A 22,382-nucleotide genomic window follows, 5' to 3' on the forward strand; every position below is an offset into this window, starting at 1 on the left:
TGACAGGTCCCGGAGTCTGTTTGGAAGAGCGGAATGGTTCACGTTGCGCCAAACTGTTGAGGGCTCGCCAAATGCGAGCCCGCGCACTGGACTCACTGGCTCCTGCTCCTGCACAACAGAGATCAGAGAACGGTGGTTGGTTAAAATATGCAGCTCCTCCTGCTCCAGTTTAAAATGCTTTAAAAACGTCGGGATAAAAGCATAGGCTGGTGGCAGGCTAAAAGACACGGGTACTTTAAGATCTGTAGGTAAAATCTTCAATCGTCTGAGGTACGATCCCATCCAGAAACGTGTCATGGCTGTAGTTTTGGGGTTTCCGGATGGGTCTGTGGCTTGTTTGAGGTGTAGTGCGGTGTATCGGCTTCCTAAAAACAAGTACAGGTCAGGCACTCCTTTTCCTCCTTTCTCTTTTGGCCTTTTCATGACCTCCCTCCTCAGTCTCTCCCACTTGGAGCCCCACAGGAAATAAAAGATGGCTCGCTCCAGATCTAAAAGCACTCTCCTAGGTGGGATAAAAACAGAACTGATGAGTAAAAGCAAAGGTAAAATCACCGCTTTGATGATTAAAACCTTTCCTTCAATAGTCAGTCCTCTAAGTCCCCAATATCCTAGTCTTTGTTTTACTTTCCCTACCACGTCTGGCCAATTTGTTGTTCCTTCTCCCTCCCTGTCAAATTTGATCCCCAGTATTTTTTGGTCAGTCTGGGTCACAGTCAAAGGGAGTCCTGTCATCTCAGTCGCTGTCCACGGTCCATAAAATTGGGCTTGGGTCTTGTTTTTGTTCAACTTTGACCCAGAAGCCTGTCCAAACCAGTCAGTCAAGTCCAGCGTCCTGTTGACGGATAAAAGGTCGGTGCATAAAATGTTCACGTCGTCCATGTATAAAATACACTTGGTGTCCAGTCCCCCGCTCCCCGGTACTCCCAACCCATTGATTCGTTGATCCCTTCTCAAGATCTGTGCCAGCGGTTCTATACATGTTATGTATAGGAGGGCAGATAACGGACAACCCTGACGGACACCGCAGTTAATATCGACTGCTTTTGTCAAATGCCCGTTAATCACAAATTTGCTGGTAATGTCCCGATACAGCAATCCCACCCAAGCTAGAAACCTTTCTGGGAACCCCATTTTTTGCAGTACCTTGAAAAGGTACTGGTGCGAGACCCGATCGAAGGCTTTCTCAAAATCTAAATTTAGGACTACTAGCCGGATGTTTCTGTCTCTCGCGTAACAGATGGTGTCTCGGATCAGTACCAGGCTGTCGGTGATCTTCCTCCCTGGGATGGCACAGCCTTGATCCGGGTGAATCACCCCCTTTAAAAACAAGGACATACGTGAGGCTAAAAGTTTGCTAAAAAGTTTACAATCAAGGTTTAAAAGTGCGATAGGTCTCCAGTTCATCAGGTCGGTCTTGTCTTTGTTTTTGTGCAGTAGAGTCACTATCCCTACTCTAAAACTGTCAGGAAGTCGGTCTAGGTGCTCAAAGTCTTTAAAAACATCGATCAAATCAGGTGCTAAAATGTCCCAAAAGGTCAAATAAAATTCCAAGGGAAGTCCATCCTGTCCTGGGGACTTCCCTTTTTTAAAACTTGACAAACATTTATTTAACTCTAGAATGGTAAAATCTTGGGTTAAAAGCACACTGTCTTTTACTTTTTTATCGATGGATTTTAAAACTTCATTCATGGTGTCTATTCTAATGGGCTTTTCTTTATACAATTCTACGTAAAAATTTTCCACAATCTGTTTAATTTCTTCGATATTCTCTGTTATGCACCCGTTTTCCTTTTTTAGTTTTAAAATGGTCCCCCCTTTACTAACAATTTTCTTAAAAAAATACCTGGTGCACTTCTCACCCTCCTCTATTTCCCGTTCCCTGCTCCTTAAAATGACACCCTTGCTTTTAATTTCAGCTAAAACCGACATCTCTGATTTGATTTCTCTAATTTCTTCATTAAAATCCATTCCATTTTGGTTGAGGTTAAAATAGCGCTGTAGTCGCTTCTGCAGTCCCATCATGCGTCTGTTCTCCTTGCCCTTTCTTTTTTTGCCTGCCTGTCTGAAAAAAGTCTGGGTCTTTCCCTTCACCATCTCCCACCAGTGTGCTCGTGTATCGTACATGTCTTGAAGGGTCTGCCACTCTCGGTACTGCTCCCTGTACTGCTGAACTAGATGTTGATCTTCAAGCAGGGAGCAGTTGAGTTTCCACAGACCACTTCCAAAAGTCACACCTGAAGAGAGTGAAAGGGTGCAGGAGAGCATCAGGTGGTCAGAAAAGAAAACAGGGGTCAATCTAGCATCGGTCGGCGGGCAGTCCCGTGTGAAAATAAAATCTATGCGAGAGGCTCTGGTGCCATCACCACTGAACCAGGTGAAGCCCTCCTCTCTGGGATGCATGGTTTTAAAACAGTCTTGTAGTTTAAAATCCCTGCATATGCCCTGTAATAAAACCGATGTTTTGTCAATTTTAAAATCTTCCCCTGTTCTTTTTCTATCTTTTCGACTTAAAATACAGTTAAAATCACCTCCTAAAACTAATGGCACTCTCCCTAGCATGTGGGACTGCAGGTCTTCTAAAAGGTCATACCTGTCATTTTTGTCGTTAAAGCCATAAATATTGAGAAGGTTAAAATCCTGTCCCATAAAGGTCAAGTGTGCTAAAAGTGCCCTACCGTCTCTCACCACAGTGCTACCCTTCACCAGAACCTGAGGGTTTTTTATTAAAATGGCCACTCCATCGTTCTTATTTTGGTTTGATCCGCTCCATATCGATGTCTGTGGCCACATCTCCTCCCACTGTCGGTAGTGTTTTAAAAACGGTATGCCACATTCCTGCATTAAAAACACATCTGACTTTGTAGATTTAAGAAAGGATAAAACACTCTGGGCTCTAACTCTCGACTTCACACTTCTCACATTGATGGTTGAGAAGGTGAGTGTCATGAGTATGATTAAAAACAACAGGTATGAAATTTTAAAAACACTAAATAGAGGTTTAAGATGCTAAAATATCTTTTTTTTTTTTTAAAAAAAGGCAGTTAGACTATTTCTTGTGAACGGGGCTCCTCCTTCACTTCAACAGGTGATGAAGGAGGGAGTTGAGCTCCATTCCCCCGTCGGACTCTGGGGGTTGGCCTTTGACGCAAGGCTGCATTTAGCTTGGAGTCCTTAGGGGTTGATTGTAGAGCTACTGTCAGAAAAGAGACTTCATTTGGTGAATTGGAGGGGAAGACTCTGGGCTCCTCCACAGATGAACTGTCTGAGAGAGTCCCAACTCTTCCCCTCTTCTCTGAGGCTACAGGAGACTCAGAGGACAATTCCGATGCAAGTCTCTTTGTTTGCTGGGCATCGGGGAGGGGGGCATCCTCACTATTTTCAGGTGGTTGAAAATCTTCCATTTCTGAACTAGCTCCGCCCACTTCCTGCATCTCCCCATCCTCCTCTCCACTCTCCATTGATGGGGCTGTTGCAGGCCCCTCCCCCTCTCCCGCCTCACATGATCCCTCCTCTCCAATCACAGTATCTGGCGGGAGATTTGAATTTTCCTGCCCAGCCTCTTCAACCTGCTCTTTTTCTTTTTGTCCTCCATTTTGTTCATTGGCTTTTGCTGCCTTTAGTTTGTTGGCAAACGATTTGGGGCAAGCTCTGAAGAGATGATTTGTTTCTCCACAAAGGTTGCACTTCCTGCCATTGGTGCACTCCTCAAAAGTGTGCCCAATTTCTCTACACTTTCCGCAAAAGGTTTTTGTGCACGCTTCTACCAGGTGCCCATGCTCACCACACTTGCGGCAGAGCTTGGGCTGACCTTGGTAGTGGATGTAGCCCCTGTTTTCACCCAGAACTATCATTGACGGCAGATGTTTCAGGCCTTGGAAGCCCTGGGGGTCCTGCCATTGTTGAATGGGGACCCTCCAAGCGCAATTCCAGATGCCGTCCTCATCTCTCACTTTGGTAGCCTGGCCTTTAACAGTGCAGTATCTCCCCAGCCATATACAAATGTCTTCTGCATTCACTGTCTCATTAAACATTCTGACAATGACTGTTTTCAATGCATTATCAGTCAGTTTTTCAACAACAAATGCAGAAAACTGGGGTTTCACAGACTCAAATCTTGTCCAAAATTCTCTCAAGATAGCCGCAGACTGGAAGCTTACATCAAAACCTTTGTTTAATGGTAGGGTCAAAATACAATTCAAATCGTTTGCTGTGAATTTCAAAGCCTGTTGGATTAGCTTCCTGGAGAAATCTAGCCTTGACATCTCCAGGAGCTTTCCATCCTTTTCTTTAAACTTAAAACGGACGCTGTGGTGCCTCCGCATGTTGGCATGGGTGGCCGACATGGTGGAGGCACCACAAGCTAAAAGGATCTAAAATCAGTAAAAAACTTACAATGGACAAAAAAACAATGAACAATAAATAAGTAAATACAATTAAAAATATAAAAAAGGAAAAAAATCTAAAAACGTACTTACCTTTTCAAGTTTTGGCCTGGACAAGGTGTTGAATCCGGCAGAGCTCAGGTAAGAGATTCTCTGGGCCAATGAATTCCTATTTGTTTAAGATATGCAACTACAGAAAAGTTGCACAACTTTAAACAAGGAATGTAGACAATTTCCTCCCAAGAGCTGGTTTAACTCAGAGCCACAACAGGCAAGAATTTAACCATCAAAAGGAGGCGACCGCAGTCTTAGCCAAAAGGCCGAGAAGCGATGGGCCCAAAGTGTCTGGCGTTCCAGCCAGGCTCTTGGCACAAATCTCGCTGGTCGCGGTTGGCTGCTTTTGACATGAGCGGAGCAATGGCTGCTTTTCACCACCTCCGCCCACCTCCCCATTCCTGACCTCGACAGCTGTTTGACTTTTCACAAACTCAAAGGGCTCAGCCATACGGCAGAGCCTGCCAAAAATAGCTTAAACTCATTGGTGTTCCTCTCCACGGAAGTCTTTAGTAAAAGGCGAAAGACTTGTGCGTGATGAAGAGAAACCAGAGTCAGTACAGGCCTCTCCTCAAGAGCGGCCGAGGACCCCATTGGTCCCAGTCACCGCCCTCACGGTAGCCTTCTCTTAGCTTGCCAAATCCCCGCCCCCTCCCCATGTTGTCACGGGCTCTAGCCAATCGGGCTGTGGAGAAAAGTGTCTGGGCCTCAACATGCAATCCCCACAAATTTCTCAAGTTATCAGGCGCTTGCAGGCCCCCGGGGACCAAAATACAGGGAAAATGCGGGGTTGATTGGAGGCTAGCAGCCCTTCCAGGGCGCGTGAGGGATATCAGCTGTGGGGCAGGTTGACTCACCTTCCTCCAGCCACTGCCAGAGGGGCATTTGAAACTGTACGTTTGCGTCATTGTTTGCTTGCTTGCTTGCTTGCTTGCTTTTCCACACGGCCAGAGAAGGGTGCACCGTTCCCGGCGGCACTGCAATGCCAGGTCGATGCGTGGAGTGAACGGAGCAAGCCCCTTTTTCAGCTCCCAGTTCTAAAAATCCGTTTAATATGTTTGTCCTCGGGTAGAGGACATATCAGATATTAAACTGATAAGAACAGATTTTTTTTTTTTTTCTTTCGAAAAGATTTATTGACACTCATTTCAAGTTTTTTTCAAAGAAGGTTTACATCTTGAGATACAAAGGGTACATTATAATCACAACAATTTGATAAATAGTTGTAAAACCATTGTTTGTTTTTTTTTAAAACATTAAAAACAAATATTTCAAGGGGTTTTACATGTTGTCAAACATAAAATCCATCTCACAAATGAAAACCATGGAGTGTCCCAAATCTTTAAAAGGGAGTGCATTGGTTTAAAACTTCTCTTCTTTCTAATTTTGTGCAGGAGCAGAGTGAGTCCCTACCCAGGGTCACTCATTCCGCTCCCCCAAACATTTGGTCTCTCGGGATCCTGTCGTGGTGCTCAGAGGAGATCCTCACCCTGTTGCTCCTTCCCACCTGCCTCACCCGGAGAGCCAGGCCGCCGCTGCTTTGACCTTTTCATGTGTGGCTCCGGCTCCTTCGTCCGAATGGGCACAGAGGCGATGCTTCTTTGTGGCTGTGTCCTAGGCCTGCCGCCTACAGCCATCCGGATCACAGCCACGGGGGGGATCTGCATGTGCTTCCTTACCAGCAAGTTTCTGGAGGTCCATATGGCGTCTTTGATGGCGGCTAGGGTGAGCCACATCTGGGCAAAGTCATCTTTCTTCAGTGTTTTTTGGCTCACCCCATACAGCACCAGTTGTGCTGTAAGGACCTCCCTTGCTGGCAAGTACGGGAATTGCAAGGAGCCGGCCATTGCCCACTGGTCTACGGCAGCGCTGCACTCCCAGAGCAAATGCCTCACCGACTCTGGCGCGCCACAACCGGGTCGGGGGCAGGTTGAGCGTGTTGACATGCCCCGGGAGTGCATGACGGACCTGACTGGGAGAATCTCATGAGCCACCATCCATGACAGGTCCCGGAGTCTGTTTGGAAGAGCGGAATGGTTCACGTTGCGCCAAACTGTTGAGGGCTCGCCAAATGCGAGCCCGCGCACTGGACTCACTGGCTCCTGCTCCTGCACAACAGAGATCAGAGAACGGTGGTTGGTTAAAATATGCAGCTCCTCCTGCTCCAGTTTAAAATGCTTTAAAAACGTCAGGATAAAAGCATAGGCTGGTGGCAGGCTAAAAGACACGGGTACTTTAAGATCTGTAGGTAAAATCTTCAATCGTCTGAGGTACGATCCCATCCAGAAACGTGTCATGGCTGTAGTTTTGGGGTTTCCGGATGGGTCTGTGGCTTGTTTGAGGTGTAGTGCGGTGTATCGGCTTCCTAAAAACAAGTACAGGTCAGGCACTCCTTTTCCTCCTTTCTCTTTTGGCCTTTTCATGACCTCCCTCCTCAGTCTCTCCCACTTGGAGCCCCACAGGAAATAAAAGATGGCTCGCTCCAGATCTAAAAGCACTCTCCTAGGTGGGATAAAAACAGAACTGATGAGTAAAAGCAAAGGTAAAATCACCGCTTTGATGATTAAAACCTTTCCTTCAATAGTCAGTCCTCTAAGTCCCCAATATCCTAGTCTTTGTTTTACTTTCCCTACCACGTCTGGCCAATTTGTTGTTCCTTCTCCCTCCCTGTCAAATTTGATCCCCAGTATTTTTTGGTCAGTCTGGGTCACAGTCAAAGGGAGTCCTATCATCTCAGTCGCTGTCCACGGTCCATAAAATTGGGCTTGGGTCTTGTTTTTGTTCAACTTTGACCCAGAAGCCTGTCCAAACCAGTCAGTCAAGTCCAGCGTCCTGTTGACGGATAAAAGGTCGGTGCATAAAATGTTCACGTCGTCCATGTATAAAATACACTTGGTGTCCAGTCCCCCGCTCCCCGGTACTCCCAACCCATTGATTCGTTGATCCCTTCTCAAGATCTGTGCCAGCGGTTCTATACATGTTATGTATAGGAGGGCAGATAACGGACAACCCTGACGGACACCGCAGTTAATATCGACTGCTTTTGTCAAATGCCCGTTAATCACAAATTTGCTGGTAATGTCCCGATACAGCAATCCCACCCAAGCTAGAAACCTTTCTGGGAACCCCATTTTTTGCAGTACCTTGAAAAGGTACTGGTGCGAGACCCGATCGAAGGCTTTCTCAAAATCTAAATTTAGGACTACTAGCCGGATGTTTCTGTCTCTCGCGTAACAGATGGTGTCTCGGATCAGTACCAGGCTGTCGGTGATCTTCCTCCCTGGGATGGCACAGCCTTGATCCGGGTGAATCACCCCCTTTAAAAACAAGGACATACGTGAGGCTAAAAGTTTGCTAAAAAGTTTACAATCAAGGTTTAAAAGTGCGATAGGTCTCCAGTTCATCAGGTCGGTCTTGTCTTTGTTTTTGTGCAGTAGAGTCACTATCCCTACTCTAAAACTGTCAGGAAGTCGGTCTAGGTGCTCAAAGTCTTTAAAAACATCGATCAAATCAGGTGCTAAAATGTCCCAAAAGGTCAAATAAAATTCCAAGGGAAGTCCATCCTGTCCTGGGGACTTCCCTTTTTTAAAACTTGACAAACATTTATTTAACTCTAGAATGGTAAAATCTTGGGTTAAAAGCACACTGTCTTTTACTTTTTTATCGATGGATTTTAAAACTTCATTCATGGTGTCTATTCTAATGGGCTTTTCTTTATACAATTCTACGTAAAAATTTTCCACAATCTGTTTAATTTCTTCGATATTCTCTGTTATGCACCCGTTTTCCTTTTTTAGTTTTAAAATGGTCCCCCCTTTACTAACAATTTTCTTAAAAAAATACCTGGTGCACTTCTCACCCTCCTCTATTTCCCGTTCCCTGCTCCTTAAAATGACACCCTTGCTTTTAATTTCAGCTAAAACCGACATCTCTGATTTGATTTCTCTAATTTCTTCATTAAAATCCATTCCATTTTGGTTGAGGTTAACATAGCGCTGTAGTCGCTTCTGCAGTCCCATCATGCGTCTGTTCTCCTTGCCCTTTCTTTTTTTGCCTGCCTGTCTGAAAAAAGTCTGGGTCTTTCCCTTCACCATCTCCCACCAGTGTGCTCGTGTATCGTACATGTCTTGAAGGGTCTGCCACTCTCGGTACTGCTCCCTGTACTGCTGAACTAGATGTTGATCTTCAAGCAGGGAGCAGTTGAGTTTCCACAGACCACTTCCAAAAGTCACACCTGAAGAGAGTGAAAGGGTGCAGGAGAGCATCAGGTGGTCAGAAAAGAAAACAGGGGTCAATCTAGCATCGGTCGGCGGGCAGTCCCGTGTGAAAATAAAATCTATGCGAGAGGCTCTGGTGCCATCACCACTGAACCAGGTGAAGCCCTCCTCTCTGGGATGCATGGTTTTAAAACAGTCTTGTAGTTTAAAATCCCTGCATATGCCCTGTAATAAAACCGATGTTTTGTCAATTTTAAAATCTTCCCCTGTTCTTTTTCTATCTTTTCGACTTAAAATACAGTTAAAATCACCTCCTAAAACTAATGGCACTCTCCCTAGCATGTGGGACTGCAGGTCTTCTAAAAGGTCATACCTGTCATTTTTGTCGTTAAAGCCATAAATATTGAGAAGGTTAAAATCCTGTCCCATAAAGGTCAAGTGTGCTAAAAGTGCCCTACCGTCTCTCACCACAGTGCTACCCTTCACCAGAACCTGAGGGTTTTTTATTAAAATGGCCACTCCATCGTTCTTATTTTGGTTTGATCCGCTCCATATCGATGTCTGTGGCCACATCTCCTCCCACTGTCGGTAGTGTTTTAAAAACGGTATGCCACATTCCTGCATTAAAAACACATCTGACTTTGTAGAATTAAGAAAGGATAAAACACTCTGGGCTCTAACTCTCGACTTCACACTTCTCACATTGATGGTTGAGAAGGTGAGTGTCATGAGTATGATTAAAAACAACAGGTATGAAATTTTAAAAACACTAAATAGAGGTTTAAGATGCTAAAATATCTTTTTTTTTTTAAAAAAAAAGGCAGTTAGACTATTTCTTGTGAACGGGGCTCCTCCTTCACTTCAACAGGTGATGAAGGAGGGAGTTGAGCTCCATTCCCCCGTCGGACTCTGGGGGTTGGCCTTTGACGCAAGGCTGCATTTAGCTTGGAGTCCTTAGGGGTTGATTGTAGAGCTACTGTCAGGAAAGAGACTTCATTTGGTGAATTGGAGGGGAAGACTCTGGGCTCCTCCACAGATGAACTGTCTGAGAGAGTCCCAACTCTTCCCCTCTTCTCTGAGGCTACAGGAGACTCAGAGGACAATTCCGATGCAAGTCTCTTTGTTTGCTGGGCATCGGGGAGGGGGGCATCCTCACTATTTTCAGGTGGTTGAAAATCTTCCATTTCTGAACTAGCTCCGCCCACTTCCTGCATCTCCCCATCCTCCTCTCCACTCTCCATTGATGGGGCTGTTGCAGGCCCCTCCCCCTCTCCCGCCTCACATGATCCCTCCTCTCCAATCACAGTATCTGGCGGGAGATTTGAATTTTCCTGCCCAGCCTCTTCAACCTGCTCTTTTTCTTTTTGTCCTCCATTTTGTTCATTGGCTTTTGCTGCCTTTAGTTTGTTGGCAAACGATTTGGGGCAAGCTCTGAAGAGATGATTTGTTTCTCCACAAAGGTTGCACTTCCTGCCATTGGTGCACTCCTCAAAAGTGTGCCCAATTTCTCTACACTTTCCGCAAAAGGTTTTTGTGCACGCTTCTACCAGGTGCCCATGCTCACCGCACTTGCGGCAGAGCTTGGGCTGACCTTGGTAGTGGATGTAGCCCCTGTTTTCACCCAGAACTATCATTGACGGCAGATGTTTCAGGCCTTGGAAGCCCTGGGGGTCCTGCCATTGTTGAATGGGGACCCTCCAAGCGCAATTCCAGATGCCGTCCTCATCTCTCACTTTGGTAGCCTGGCCTTTAACAGTGCAGTATCTCCCCAGCCATATACAAATGTCTTCTGCATTCACTGTCTCATTAAACATTCTGACAATGACTGTTTTCAATGCATTATCAGTCAGTTTTTCAACAACAAATGCAGAAAACTGGGGTTTCACAGACTCAAATCTTGTCCAAAATTCTCTCAAGATAGCCGCAGACTGGAAGCTTACATCAAAACCTTTATTTAATGGTAGGGTCAAAATACAATTCAAATCGTTTGCTGTGAATTTCAAAGCCTGTTGGATTAGCTTCCTGGAGAAATCTAGCCTTGACATCTCCAGGAGCTTTCCATCCTTTTCTTTAAACTTAAAACGGACGCTGTGGTGCCTCCGCATGTTGGCATGGGTGGCCGACATGGTGGAGGCACCACAAGCTAAAAGGATCTAAAATCAGTAAAAAACTTACAATGGACAAAAAAACAATGAACAATAAATAAGTAAATACAATTAAAAATATAAAAAGGAAAAAAATCTAAAAACGTACTTACCTTTTCAAGTTTTGGCCTGGACAAGGTGTTGAATCCGGCAGAGCGCAGGTAAGAGATTCTCTGGGCCAATGAATTCCTATTTGTTTAAGATATGCAACCACAGAAAAGTTGCACAACTTTAAACAAGGAATGTAGACAATTTCCTCCCAAGAGCTGGTTTAACTCAGAGCCACAACAGGCAAGAATTTAACCATCAAAAGGAGGCGACCGCAGTCTTAGCCAAAAGGCCGAGAAGCGATGGGCCCAAAGTGTCTGGCGTTCCAGCCAGGCTCTTGGCACAAATCTCGCTGGTCGCGGTTGGCTGCTTTTGACATGAGCGGAGCAATGGCTGCTTTTCACCACCTCCGCCCACCTCCCCATTCCTGACCTCGACAGCTGTTTGACTTTTCACAAACTCAAAGGGCTCAGCCATACGGCAGAGCCTGCCAAAAATAGCTTAAACTCATTGGTGTTCCTCTCCACGGAAGTCTTTAGTAAAAGGCGAAAGACTTGTGCGTGATGAAGAGAAACCAGAGTCAGTACAGGCCTCTCCTCAAGAGCGGCCGAGGACCCCATTGGTCCCAGTCACCGCCCTCACGGTAGCCTTCTCTTAGCTTGCCAAATCCCCGCCCCCTCCCCATGTTGTCACGGGCTCTAGCCAATCGGGCTGTGGAGAAAAGTGTCTGGGCCTCAACATGCAATCCCCACAAATTTCTCAAGTTATCAGGCGCTTGCAGGCCCCCGGGGACCAAAATACAGGGAAAATGCGGGGTTGATTGGAGGCTAGCAGCCCTTCCAGGGCGCGTGAGGGATATCAGCTGTGGGGCAGGTTGACTCACCTTCCTCCAGCCACTGCCAGAGGGGCATTTGAAACTGTACGTTTGCGTCATTGTTTGCTTGCTTGCTTGCTTGCTTGCTTTTCCACACGGCCAGAGAAGGGTGCACCGTTCCCGGCGGCACTGCAATGCCAGGTCGATGCGTGGAGTGAACGGAGCAAGCCCCTTTTTCAGCTCCCAGTTCTAAAAATCCGTTTAATATGTTTGTCCTCGGGTAGAGGACATATCAGATATTAAACTGATAAGAACAGATACTACACTTGATCTTAGCCAAAAGGCCGAGAAGCGATGGGCCCAAAGTGTCTGGCGTTCCAGCCAGGCTCTTGGCACAAATCTCGCTGGTCGCGGTTGGCTGCTTTTGACATGAGCGGAGCAATGGCTGCTTTTCACCACCTCCGCCCACCTCCCCATTCCTGACCTCGACAGCTGTTTGACTTTTCACAAACTCAAAGGGCTCAGCCATACGGCAGAGCCTGCCAAAAATAGCTTAAACTCATTGGTGTTCCTCTCCACGGAAGTCTTTAGTAAAAGGCGAAAGACTTGTGCGTGATGAAGAGAAACCAGAGTCAGTACAGGCCTCTCCTCAAGAGCGGCCGAGGACCCCATTGGTCCCAGTCACCGCCCTCACGGTAGCCTTCTCTTAGCTTGCCAAATCCCCGCCCCCTCCCCATGTTGTCACGGGCTCTAGCCAATCGGGCTGTGGAGAAAAGTGTCTGGGCCTCAACATGCAATCCCCACAAATTTCTCAAGTTATCAGGCGCTTGCAGGCCCCCGGGGACCAAAATACAGGGAAAATGCGGGGTTGATTGGAGGCTAGCAGCCCTTCCAGGGCGCGTGAGGGATATCAGCTGTGGGGCAGGTTGACTCACCTTCCTCCAGCCACTGCCAGAGGGGCATTTGAAACTGTACGTTTGCGTCATTGCTTGCTTGCTTGCTTGCTTTTCCACACGGCCAGAGAAGGGTGCACCGTTCCCGGCGGCACTGCAATGCCAGGTCGATGCGTGGAGTGAACGGGGCAAGCCCCTTTTTCAGCTCCCAGTTCTAAAAATCCGTTTAATATGTTTGTCCTCGGGTAGAGGACATATCAGATATTAAACTGATAAGAACAGATACTACACTTGATCTTAGCCAAAAGGCCGAGAAGCGATGGGCCCAAAGTGTCTGGCGTTCCAGCCAGGCTCTTGGCACAAATCTCGCTGGTCGCGGTTGGCTGCTTTTGACATGAGCGGAGCAATGGCTGCTTTTCACCACCTCCGCCCACCTCCCCATTCCTGACCTCGACAGCTGTTTGACTTTTCACAAACTCAAAGGGCTCAGCCATACGGCAGAGCCTGCCAAAAATAGCTTAAACTCATTGGTGTTCCTCTCCACGGAAGTCTTTAGTAAAAGGCGAAAGACTTGTGCGTGATGAAGAGAAACCAGAGTCAGTACAGGCCTCTCCTCAAGAGCGGCCGAGGACCCCATTGGTCCCAGTCACCGCCCTCACGGTAGCCTTCTCTTAGCTTGCCAAATCCCCGCCCCCTCCCCATGTTGTCACGGGCTCTAGCCAATCGGGCTGTGGAGAAAAGTGTCTGGGCCTCAACATGCAATCCCCACAAATTTCTCAAGTTATCAGGCGCTTGCAGGCCCCCGGGGACCAAAATACAGGGAAAATGCGGGGTTGATTGGAGGCTAGCAGCCCTTCCAGGGCGCGTGAGGGATATCAGCTGTGGGGCAGGTTGACTCACCTTCCTCCAGCCACTGCCAGAGGGGCATTTGAAACTGTACGTTTGCGTCATTGTTTGCTTGCTTGCTTGCTTGCTTGCTTTTCCACACGGCCAGAGAAGGGTGCACCGTTCCCGGCGGCACTGCAATGCCAGGTCGATGCGTGGAGTGAACGGGGCAAGCCCCTTTTTCAGCTCCCAGTTCTAAAAATCCGTTTAATATGTTTGTCCTCGGGTAGAGGACATATCAGATATTAAACTGATAAGAACAGATACTACACTTGATCTTAGCCAAAAGGCCGAGAAGCGATGGGCCCAAAGTGTCTGGCGTTCCAGCCAGGCTCTTGGCACAAATCTCGCTGGTCGCGGTTGGCTGCTTTTGACATGAGCGGAGCAATGGCTGCTTTTCACCACCTCCGCCCACCTCCCCATTCCTGACCTCGACAGCTGTTTGACTTTTCACAAACTCAAAGGGCTCAGCCATACGGCAGAGCCTGCCAAAAATAGCTTAAACTCATTGGTGTTCCTCTCCACGGAAGTCTTTAGTAAAAGGCGAAAGACTTGTGCGTGATGAAGAGAAACCAGAGTCAGTACAGGCCTCTCCTCAAGAGCGGCCGAGGACCCCATTGGTCCCAGTCACCGCCCTCACGGTAGCCTTCTCTTAGCTTGCCAAATCCCCGCCCCCTCCCCATGTTGTCACGGGCTCTAGCCAATCGGGCTGTGGAGAAAAGTGTCTGGGCCTCAACATGCAATCCCCACAAATTTCTCAAGTTATCAGGCGCTTGCAGGCCCCCGGGGACCAAAATACAGGGAAAATGCGGGGTTGATTGGAGGCTAGCAGCCCTTCCAGGGCGCGTGAGGGATATCAGCTGTGGGGCAGGTTGACTCACCTTCCTCCAGCCACTGCCAGAGGGGCATTTGAAACTGTACGTTTGCGTCATTGTTTGCTTGCTTGCTTGCTTGCTTGCTTTTCCACACGGCCAGAGAAGGGTGCACCGTTCCCGGCGGCACTGCAATGCCAGGTCGATGCGTGGAGTGAACGGGGCAAGCCCCTTTTTCAGCTCCCAGTTCTAAAAATCCGTTTAATATGTTTGTCCTCGGGTAGAGGACATATCAGATATTAAACTGATAAGAACAGATACTACACTTGATCTTAGCCAAAAGGCCGAGAAGCGATGGGCCCAAAGTGTCTGGCGTTCCAGCCAGGCTCTTGGCACAAATCTCGCTGGTCGCGGTTGGCTGCTTTTGACATGAGCGGAGCAATGGCTGCTTTTCACCACCTCCGCCCACCTCCCCATTCCTGACCTCGACAGCTGTTTGACTTTTCACAAACTCAAAGGGCTCAGCCATACGGCAGAGCCTGCCAAAAATAGCTTAAACTCATTGGTGTTCCTCTCCACGGAAGTCTTTAGTAAAAGGCGAAAGACTTGTGCGTGATGAAGAGAAACCAGAGTCAGTACAGGCCTCTCCTCAAGAGCGGCCGAGGACCCCATTGGTCCCAGTCACCGCCCTCACGGTAGCCTTCTCTTAGCTTGCCAAATCCCCGCCCCCTCCCCATGTTGTCACGGGCTCTAGCCAATCGGGCTGTGGAGAAAAGTGTCTGGGCCTCAACATGCAATCCCCACAAATTTCTCAAGTTATCAGGCGCTTGCAGGCCCCCGGGGACCAAAATACAGGGAAAATGCGGGGTTGATTGGAGGCTAGCAGCCCTTCCAGGGCGCGTGAGGGATATCAGCTGTGGGGCAGGTTGACTCACCTTCCTCCAGCCACTGCCAGAGGGGCATTTGAAACTGTACGTTTGCGTCATTGTTTGCTTGCTTGCTTGCTTGCTTGCTTGCTTGCTTTTCCACACGGCCAGAGAAGGGTGCACCGTTCCCGGCGGCACTGCAATGCCAGGTCGATGCGTGGAGTGAACGGAGCAAGCCCCTTTTTCAGCTCCCAGTTCTAAAAATCCGTTTAATATGTTCGTCCTCGGGTAGAGGACATATCAGATATTAAACTGATAAGAACAGATACTACACTTGATCTTAGCCAAAAGGCCGAGAAGCGATGGGCCCAAAGTGTCTGGCGTTCCAGCCAGGCTCTTGGCACAAATCTCGCTGGTCGCGGTTGGCTGCTTTTGACATGAGCGGAGCAATGGCTGCTTTTCACCACCTCCGCCCACCTCCCCATTCCTGACCTCGACAGCTGTTTGACTTTTCACAAACTCAAAGGGCTCAGCCATACGGCAGAGCCTGCCAAAAATAGCTTAAACTCATTGGTGTTCCTCTCCACGGAAGTCTTTAGTAAAAGGCGAAAGACTTGTGCGTGATGAAGAGAAACCAGAGTCAGTACAGGCCTCTCCTCAAGAGCGGCCGAGGACCCCATTGGTCCCAGTCACCGCCCTCACGGTAGCCTTCTCTTAGCTTGCCAAATCCCCGCCCCCTCCCCATGTTGTCACGGGCTCTAGCCAATCGGGCTGTGGAGAAAAGTGTCTGGGCCTCAACATGCAATCCCCACAAATTTCTCAAGTTATCAGGCGCTTGCAGGCCCCCGGGGACCAAAATACAGGGAAAATGCGGGGTTGATTGGAGGCTAGCAGCCCTTCCAGGGCGCGTGAGGGATATCAGCTGTGGGGCAGGTTGACTCACCTTCCTCCAGCCACTGCCAGAGGGGCATTTGAAACTGTACGTTTGCGTCATTGCTTGCTTGCTTGCTTGCTTTTCCACACGGCCAGAGAAGGGTGCACCGTTCCCGGCGGCACTGCAATGCCAGGTCGATGCGTGGAGTGAACGGGGCAAGCCCCTTTTTCAGCTCCCAGTTCTAAAAATCCGTTTAATATGTTTGTCCTCGGGTAGAGGACATATCAGATATTAAACTGATAAGAACAGATACTACACTTGATCTTAGCCAAAAGGCCGAGAAGCGATGGGCCCAAAGTGTCTGGCGTTCCAGCCAGGCTCTTGGCACAAATCTCGCTGGTCGCGGTTGGCTGCTTTTGACATGAGCGGAGCAATGGCTGCTTTTCACCACCTCCGCCCACCTCCCCATTCCTGACCTCGACAGCTGTTTGACTTTTCACAAACTCAAAGGGCTCAGCCATACGGCAGAGCCTGCCAAAAATAGCTTAAACTCATTGGTGTTCCTCTCCACGGAAGTCTTTAGTAAAAGGCGAAAGACTTGTGCGTGATGAAGAGAAACCAGAGTCAGTACAGGCCTCTCCTCAAGAGCGGCCGAGGACCCCATTGGTCCCAGTCACCGCCCTCACGGTAGCCTTCTCTTAGCTTGCCAAATCCCCGCCCCCTCCCCATGTTGTCACGGGCTCTAGCCAATCGGGCTGTGGAGAAAAGTGTCTGGGCCTCAACATGCAATCCCCACAAATTTCTCAAGTTATCAGGCGCTTGCAGGCCCCCGGGGACCAAAATACAGGGAAAATGCGGGGTTGATTGGAGGCTAGCAGCCCTTCCAGGGCGCGTGAGGGATATCAGCTGTGGGGCAGGTTGACTCACCTTCCTCCAGCCACTGCCAGAGGGGCATTTGAAACTGTACGTTTGCGTCATTGTTTGCTTGCTTGCTTGCTTGCTTTTCCACACGGCCAGAGAAGGGTGCACCGTTCCCGGCGGCACTGCAATGCCAGGTCGATGCGTGGAGTGAACGGAGCAAGCCCCTTTTTCAGCTCCCAGTTCTAAAAATCCGTTTAATATGTTCGTCCTCGGGTAGAGGACATATCAGATATTAAACTGATAAGAACAGATACTACACTTGATCTTAGCCAAAAGGCCGAGAAGCGATGGGCCCAAAGTGTCTGGCGTTCCAGCCAGGCTCTTGGCACAAATCTCGCTGGTCGCGGTTGGCTGCTTTTGACATGAGCGGAGCAATGGCTGCTTTTCACCACCTCTGCCCACCTCCCCATTCCTGACCTCGACAGCTGTTTGACTTTTCACAAACTCAAAGGGTTCAGCCATACGGCAGAGCCTGCCAAAAATAGCTTAAACTCATTGGTGTTCCTCTCCACGGAAGTCTTTAGTAAAAGGCGAAAGACTTGTGCGTGATGAAGAGAAACCAGAGTCAGTACAGGCCTCTCCTCAAGAGCGGCCGAGGACCCCATTGGTCCCAGTCACCGCCCTCACGGTAGCCTTCTCTTAGCTTGCCAAATCCCCGCCCCCTCCCCATGTTGTCACGGGCTCTAGCCAATCGGGCTGTGGAGAAAAGTGTCTGGGCCTCAACATGCAATCCCCACAAATTTCTCAAGTTATCAGGCGCTTGCAGGCCCCCGGGGACCAAAATACAGGGAAAATGCGGGGTTGATTGGAGGCTAGCAGCCCTTCCAGGGCGCGTGAGGGATATCAGCTGTGGGGCAGGTTGACTCACCTTCCTCCAGCCACTGCCAGAGGGGCATTTGAAACTGTACGTTTGCGTCATTGTTTGCTTGCTTGCTTGCTTGCTTGCTTTTCCACACGGCCAGAGAAGGGTGCACCGTTCCCGGCGGCACTGCAATGCCAGGTCGATGCGTGGAGTGAACGGAGCAAGCCCCTTTTTCAGCTCCCAGTTCTAAAAATCCGTTTAATATGTTTGTCCTCGGGTAGAGGACATATCAGATATTAAACTGATAAGAACAGATTTTTCTTTCGAAAAGATTTATTGACACTCATTTCAAGTTTTTTCAAAGAAGGTTTACATCTTGAGATACAAAGGGTACATTATAATCACAACACTATGATAAATAGTTGTAAAACCATTGTTTGTTTGTTTGTTTTTTTTTTAAAACATTAAAAACAAATATTTCAAGGGGTTTTACATGTTGTCAAACATAAAATCCATCTCACAAATGAAAACCATGGAGTGTCCCAAATCTTTAAAAGGGAGTGCATTGGTTTAAAACTTCTCTTCTTTCTAATTTTGTGCAGGAGCAGAGTGAGTCCCTACCCAGGGTCACTCATTCCGCTCCCCCAAACATTTGGTCTCTCGGGATCCTGTCGTGGTGCTCAGAGGAGATCCTCACCCTGTTGCTCCTTCCCACCTGCCTCACCCGGAGAGCCAGGCCGCCGCTGCTTTGACCTTTTCATGTGTGGCTCCGGCTCCTTCGTCCGAATGGGCACAGAGGCGATGCTTCTTTGTGGCTGTGTCCTAGGCCTGCCGCCTACAGCCATCCGGATCACAGCCACGGGGGGGATCTGCATGTGCTTCCTTACCAGCAAGTTTCTGGAGGTCCATATGGCGTCTTTGATGGCGGCTAGGGTGAGCCACATCTGGGCAAAGTCATCTTTCTTCAGTGTTTTTTGGCTCACCCCATAGAGCACCAGTTGTGCTGTAAGGACCTCCCTTGCTGGCAAGTACGGGAATTGCAAGGAGCCGGCCATTGCCCACTGGTCTACGGCAGCGCTGCACTCCCAGAGCAAATGCCTCACCGACTCTGGCGCGCCACAACCGGGTCGGGGGCAGGTTGAGCGTGTTGACATGCCCCGGGAGTGCATGACGGACCTGACTGGGAGAATCTCATGAGCCACCATCCATGACAGGTCCCGGAGTCTGTTTGGAAGAGCGGAATGGTTCACGTTGCGCCAAACTGTTGAGGGCTCGCCAAATGCGAGCCCGCGCACTGGACTCACTGGCTCCTGCTCCTGCACAACAGAGATCAGAGAACGGTGGTTGGTTAAAATATGCAGCTCCTCCTGCTCCAGTTTAAAATGCTTTAAAAACGTCGGGATAAAAGCATAGGCTGGTGGCAGGCTAAAAGACACGGGTACTTTAAGATCTGTAGGTAAAATCTTCAATCGTCTGAGGTACGATCCCATCCAGAAACGTGTCATGGCTGTAGTTTTGGGGTTTCCGGATGGGTCTGTGGCTTGTTTGAGGTGTAGTGCGGTGTATCGGCTTCCTAAAAACAAGTACAGGTCAGGCACTCCTTTTCCTCCTTTCTCTTTTGGCCTTTTCATGACCTCCCTCCTCAGTCTCTCCCACTTGGAGCCCCACAGGAAATAAAAGATGGCTCGCTCCAGATCTAAAAGCACTCTCCTAGGTGGGATAAAAACAGAACTGATGAGTAAAAGCAAAGGTAAAATCACCGCTTTGATGATTAAAACCTTTCCTTCAATAGTCAGTCCTCTAAGTCCCCAATATCCTAGTCTTTGTTTTACTTTCCCTACCACGTCTGGCCAATTTGTTGTTCCTTCTCCCTCCCTGTCAAATTTGATCCCCAGTATTTTTTGGTCAGTCTGGGTCACAGTCAAAGGGAGTCCTGTCATCTCAGTCGCTGTCCACGGTCCATAAAATTGGGCTTGGGTCTTGTTTTTGTTCAACTTTGACCCAGAAGCCTGTCCAAACCAGTCAGTCAAGTCCAGCGTCCTGTTGACGGATAAAAGGTCGGTGCATAAAATGTTCACGTCGTCCATGTATAAAATACACTTGGTGTCCAGTCCCCCGCTCCCCGGTACTCCCAACCCATTGATTCGTTGATCCCTTCTCAAGATCTGTGCCAGCGGTTCTATACATGTTATGTATAGGAGGGCAGATAACGGACAACCCTGACGGACACCGCAGTTAATATCGACTGCTTTTGTCAAATGCCCGTTAATCACAAATTTGCTGGTAATGTCCCGATACAGCAATCCCACCCAAGCTAGAAACCTTTCTGGGAACCCCATTTTTTGCAGTACCTTGAAAAGGTACTGGTGTGAGACCCGATCGAAGGCTTTCTCAAAATCTAAATTTAGGACTACTAGCCGGATGTTTCTGTCTCTCGCGTAACAGATGGTGTCTCGGATCAGTACCAGGCTGTCGGTGATCTTCCTCCCTGGGATGGCACAGCCTTGATCCGGGTGAATCACCCCCTTTAAAAACAAGGACATACGTGAGGCTAAAAGTTTGCTAAAAAGTTTACAATCAAGGTTTAAAAGTGCGATAGGTCTCCAGTTCATCAGGTCGGTCTTGTCTTTGTTTTTGTGCAGTAGAGTCACTATCCCTACTCTAAAACTGTCAGGAAGTCGGTCTAGGTGCTCAAAGTCTTTAAAAACATCGATCAAATCAGGTGCTAAAATGTCCCAAAAGGTCAAATAAAATTCCAAGGGAAGTCCATCCTGTCCTGGGGACTTCCCTTTTTTAAAACTTGACAAACATTTATTTAACTCTAGAATGGTAAAATCTTGGGTTAAAAGCACACTGTCTTTTACTTTTTTATCGATGGATTTTAAAACTTCATTCATGGTGTCTATTCTAATGGGCTTTTCTTTATACAATTCTACGTAAAAATTTTCCACAATCTGTTTAATTTCTTCGATATTCTCTGTTATGCACCCGTTTTCCTTTTTTAGTTTTAAAATGGTCCCCCCTTTACTAACAATTTTCTTAAAAAAATACCTGGTGCACTTCTCACCCTCCTCTATTTCCCGTTCCCTGCTCCTTAAAATGACACCCTTGCTTTTAATTTCAGCTAAAACCGACATCTCTGATTTGATTTCTCTAATTTCTTCATTAAAATCCATTCCATTTTGGTTGAGGTTAAAATAGCGCTGTAGTCGCTTCTGCAGTCCCATCATGCGTCTGTTCTCCTTGCCCTTTCTTTTTTTGCCTGCCTGTCTGAAAAAAGTCTGGGTCTTTCCCTTCACCATCTCCCACCAGTGTGCTCGTGTATCGTACATGTCTTGAAGGGTCTGCCACTCTCGGTACTGCTCCCTGTACTGCTGAACTAGATGTTGATCTTCAAGCAGGGAGCAGTTGAGTTTCCACAGACCACTTCCAAAAGTCACACCTGAAGAGAGTGAAAGGGTGCAGGAGAGCATCAGGTGGTCAGAAAAGAAAACAGGGGTCAATCTAGCATCGGTCGGCGGGCAGTCCCGTGTGAAAATAAAATCTATGCGAGAGGCTCTGGTGCCATCACCACTGAACCAGGTGAAGCCCTCCTCTCTGGGATGCATGGTTTTAAAACAGTCTTGTAGTTTAAAATCCCTGCATATGCCCTGTAATAAAACCGATGTTTTGTCAATTTTAAAATCTTCCCCTGTTCTTTTTCTATCTTTTCGACTTAAAATACAGTTAAAATCACCTCCTAAAACTAATGGCACTCTCCCTAGCATGTGGGACTGCAGGTCTTCTAAAAGGTCATACCTGTCATTTTTGTCGTTAAAGCCATAAATATTGAGAAGGTTAAAATCCTGTCCCATAAAGGTCAAGTGTGCTAAAAGTGCCCTACCGTCTCTCACCACAGTGCTACCCTTCACCAGAACCTGAGGGTTTTTTATTAAAATGGCCACTCCATCGTTCTTATTTTGGTTTGATCCGCTCCATATCGATGTCTGTGGCCACATCTCCTCCCACTGTCGGTAGTGTTTTAAAAACGGTATGCCACATTCCTGCATTAAAAACACATCTGACTTTGTAGAATTAAGAAAGGATAAAACACTCTGGGCTCTAACTCTCGACTTCACACTTCTCACATTGATGGTTGAGAAGGTGAGTGTCATGAGTATGATTAAAAACAACAGGTATGAAATTTTAAAAACACTAAATAGAGGTTTAAGATGCTAAAATATCTTTTTTTTTTAAAAAAAAAGGCAGTTAGACTATTTCTTGTGAACGGGGCTCCTCCTTCACTTCAACAGGTGATGAAGGAGGGAGTTGAGCTCCATTCCCCCGTCGGACTCTGGGGGTTGGCCTTTGACGCAAGGCTGCATTTAGCTTGGAGTCCTTAGGGGTTGATTGTAGAGCTACTGTCAGGAAAGAGACTTCATTTGGTGAATTGGAGGGGAAGACTCTGGGCTCCTCCACAGATGAACTGTCTGAGAGAGTCCCAACTCTTCCCCTCTTCTCTGAGGCTACAGGAGACTCAGAGGACAATTCCGATGCAAGTCTCTTTGTTTGCTGGGCATCGGGGAGGGGGGCATCCTCACTATTTTCAGGTGGTTGAAAATCTTCCATTTCTGAACTAGCTCCGCCCACTTCCTGCATCTCCCCATCCTCCTCTCCACTCTCCATTGATG

At 47.9% G+C, this 22,382-nt stretch overlaps 17 non-coding genes and 1 pseudogene across 17 annotated transcripts; all 18 read right to left on the reverse strand.

Moving 5' to 3' along the window:
• Positions 1-4,878: 4,878 nt before the first annotated feature.
• LOC139619049 (U5 spliceosomal RNA) lies at positions 4,879-4,993 on the reverse strand. Its single transcript, XR_011690054.1, has one exon. It is a non-coding gene; the product is annotated as a U5 spliceosomal RNA (small nuclear RNA).
• Positions 4,994-5,388: 395 nt separating this feature from the next.
• Positions 5,389-5,571, reverse strand: LOC139619697 (U2 spliceosomal RNA). Its single transcript, XR_011690660.1, has one exon. It is a non-coding gene; the product is annotated as a U2 spliceosomal RNA (small nuclear RNA).
• Positions 5,572-11,313: 5,742 nt separating this feature from the next.
• Positions 11,314-11,428, reverse strand: LOC139619050 (U5 spliceosomal RNA). Its single transcript, XR_011690055.1, has one exon. It is a non-coding gene; the product is annotated as a U5 spliceosomal RNA (small nuclear RNA).
• A 395-nt stretch (positions 11,429-11,823) lies between these two features.
• LOC139619473 (U2 spliceosomal RNA) lies at positions 11,824-12,015 on the reverse strand. The gene has a single exon (XR_011690467.1). It is a non-coding gene; the product is annotated as a U2 spliceosomal RNA (small nuclear RNA).
• A 164-nt stretch (positions 12,016-12,179) lies between these two features.
• On the reverse strand, positions 12,180-12,294 carry LOC139619051 (U5 spliceosomal RNA). The gene has a single exon (XR_011690056.1). It is a non-coding gene; the product is annotated as a U5 spliceosomal RNA (small nuclear RNA).
• Positions 12,295-12,681: 387 nt separating this feature from the next.
• LOC139618986 (U2 spliceosomal RNA) lies at positions 12,682-12,873 on the reverse strand. Its single transcript, XR_011689990.1, has one exon. It is a non-coding gene; the product is annotated as a U2 spliceosomal RNA (small nuclear RNA).
• A 164-nt stretch (positions 12,874-13,037) lies between these two features.
• LOC139619052 (U5 spliceosomal RNA) lies at positions 13,038-13,152 on the reverse strand. The gene has a single exon (XR_011690057.1). It is a non-coding gene; the product is annotated as a U5 spliceosomal RNA (small nuclear RNA).
• A 395-nt stretch (positions 13,153-13,547) lies between these two features.
• On the reverse strand, positions 13,548-13,739 carry LOC139618997 (U2 spliceosomal RNA). The gene has a single exon (XR_011690003.1). It is a non-coding gene; the product is annotated as a U2 spliceosomal RNA (small nuclear RNA).
• A 164-nt stretch (positions 13,740-13,903) lies between these two features.
• Positions 13,904-14,018, reverse strand: LOC139619053 (U5 spliceosomal RNA). The gene has a single exon (XR_011690058.1). It is a non-coding gene; the product is annotated as a U5 spliceosomal RNA (small nuclear RNA).
• A 395-nt stretch (positions 14,019-14,413) lies between these two features.
• Positions 14,414-14,605, reverse strand: LOC139619010 (U2 spliceosomal RNA). Its single transcript, XR_011690017.1, has one exon. It is a non-coding gene; the product is annotated as a U2 spliceosomal RNA (small nuclear RNA).
• A 164-nt stretch (positions 14,606-14,769) lies between these two features.
• Positions 14,770-14,884, reverse strand: LOC139619054 (U5 spliceosomal RNA). The gene has a single exon (XR_011690059.1). It is a non-coding gene; the product is annotated as a U5 spliceosomal RNA (small nuclear RNA).
• Positions 14,885-15,287: 403 nt separating this feature from the next.
• On the reverse strand, positions 15,288-15,479 carry LOC139619596 (U2 spliceosomal RNA). Its single transcript, XR_011690587.1, has one exon. It is a non-coding gene; the product is annotated as a U2 spliceosomal RNA (small nuclear RNA).
• A 164-nt stretch (positions 15,480-15,643) lies between these two features.
• LOC139619055 (U5 spliceosomal RNA) lies at positions 15,644-15,758 on the reverse strand. The gene has a single exon (XR_011690060.1). It is a non-coding gene; the product is annotated as a U5 spliceosomal RNA (small nuclear RNA).
• Positions 15,759-16,145: 387 nt separating this feature from the next.
• On the reverse strand, positions 16,146-16,337 carry LOC139619022 (U2 spliceosomal RNA). Its single transcript, XR_011690028.1, has one exon. It is a non-coding gene; the product is annotated as a U2 spliceosomal RNA (small nuclear RNA).
• A 164-nt stretch (positions 16,338-16,501) lies between these two features.
• On the reverse strand, positions 16,502-16,616 carry LOC139619057 (U5 spliceosomal RNA). The gene has a single exon (XR_011690062.1). It is a non-coding gene; the product is annotated as a U5 spliceosomal RNA (small nuclear RNA).
• A 391-nt stretch (positions 16,617-17,007) lies between these two features.
• On the reverse strand, positions 17,008-17,199 carry LOC139619597 (U2 spliceosomal RNA). Its single transcript, XR_011690588.1, has one exon. It is a non-coding gene; the product is annotated as a U2 spliceosomal RNA (small nuclear RNA).
• A 166-nt stretch (positions 17,200-17,365) lies between these two features.
• Positions 17,366-17,478, reverse strand: LOC139619304 (U5 spliceosomal RNA). The gene has a single exon (XR_011690305.1). It is a non-coding gene; the product is annotated as a U5 spliceosomal RNA (small nuclear RNA).
• Positions 17,479-17,873: 395 nt separating this feature from the next.
• Positions 17,874-18,047, reverse strand: LOC139619708 (U2 spliceosomal RNA; annotated as a pseudogene).
• Positions 18,048-22,382: the final 4,335 nt, after the last annotated feature.

The sequence above is a fragment of the Trachinotus anak genome, unplaced genomic scaffold, assembly GCF_046630095.1.
Source record: "Trachinotus anak isolate AG129_WGS33_773 ecotype Australia unplaced genomic scaffold, CSIRO_AGI_Tana_v1 ptg000003l, whole genome shotgun sequence".
Taxonomy (NCBI): Eukaryota; Metazoa; Chordata; class Actinopteri; order Carangiformes; family Carangidae; genus Trachinotus; species Trachinotus anak.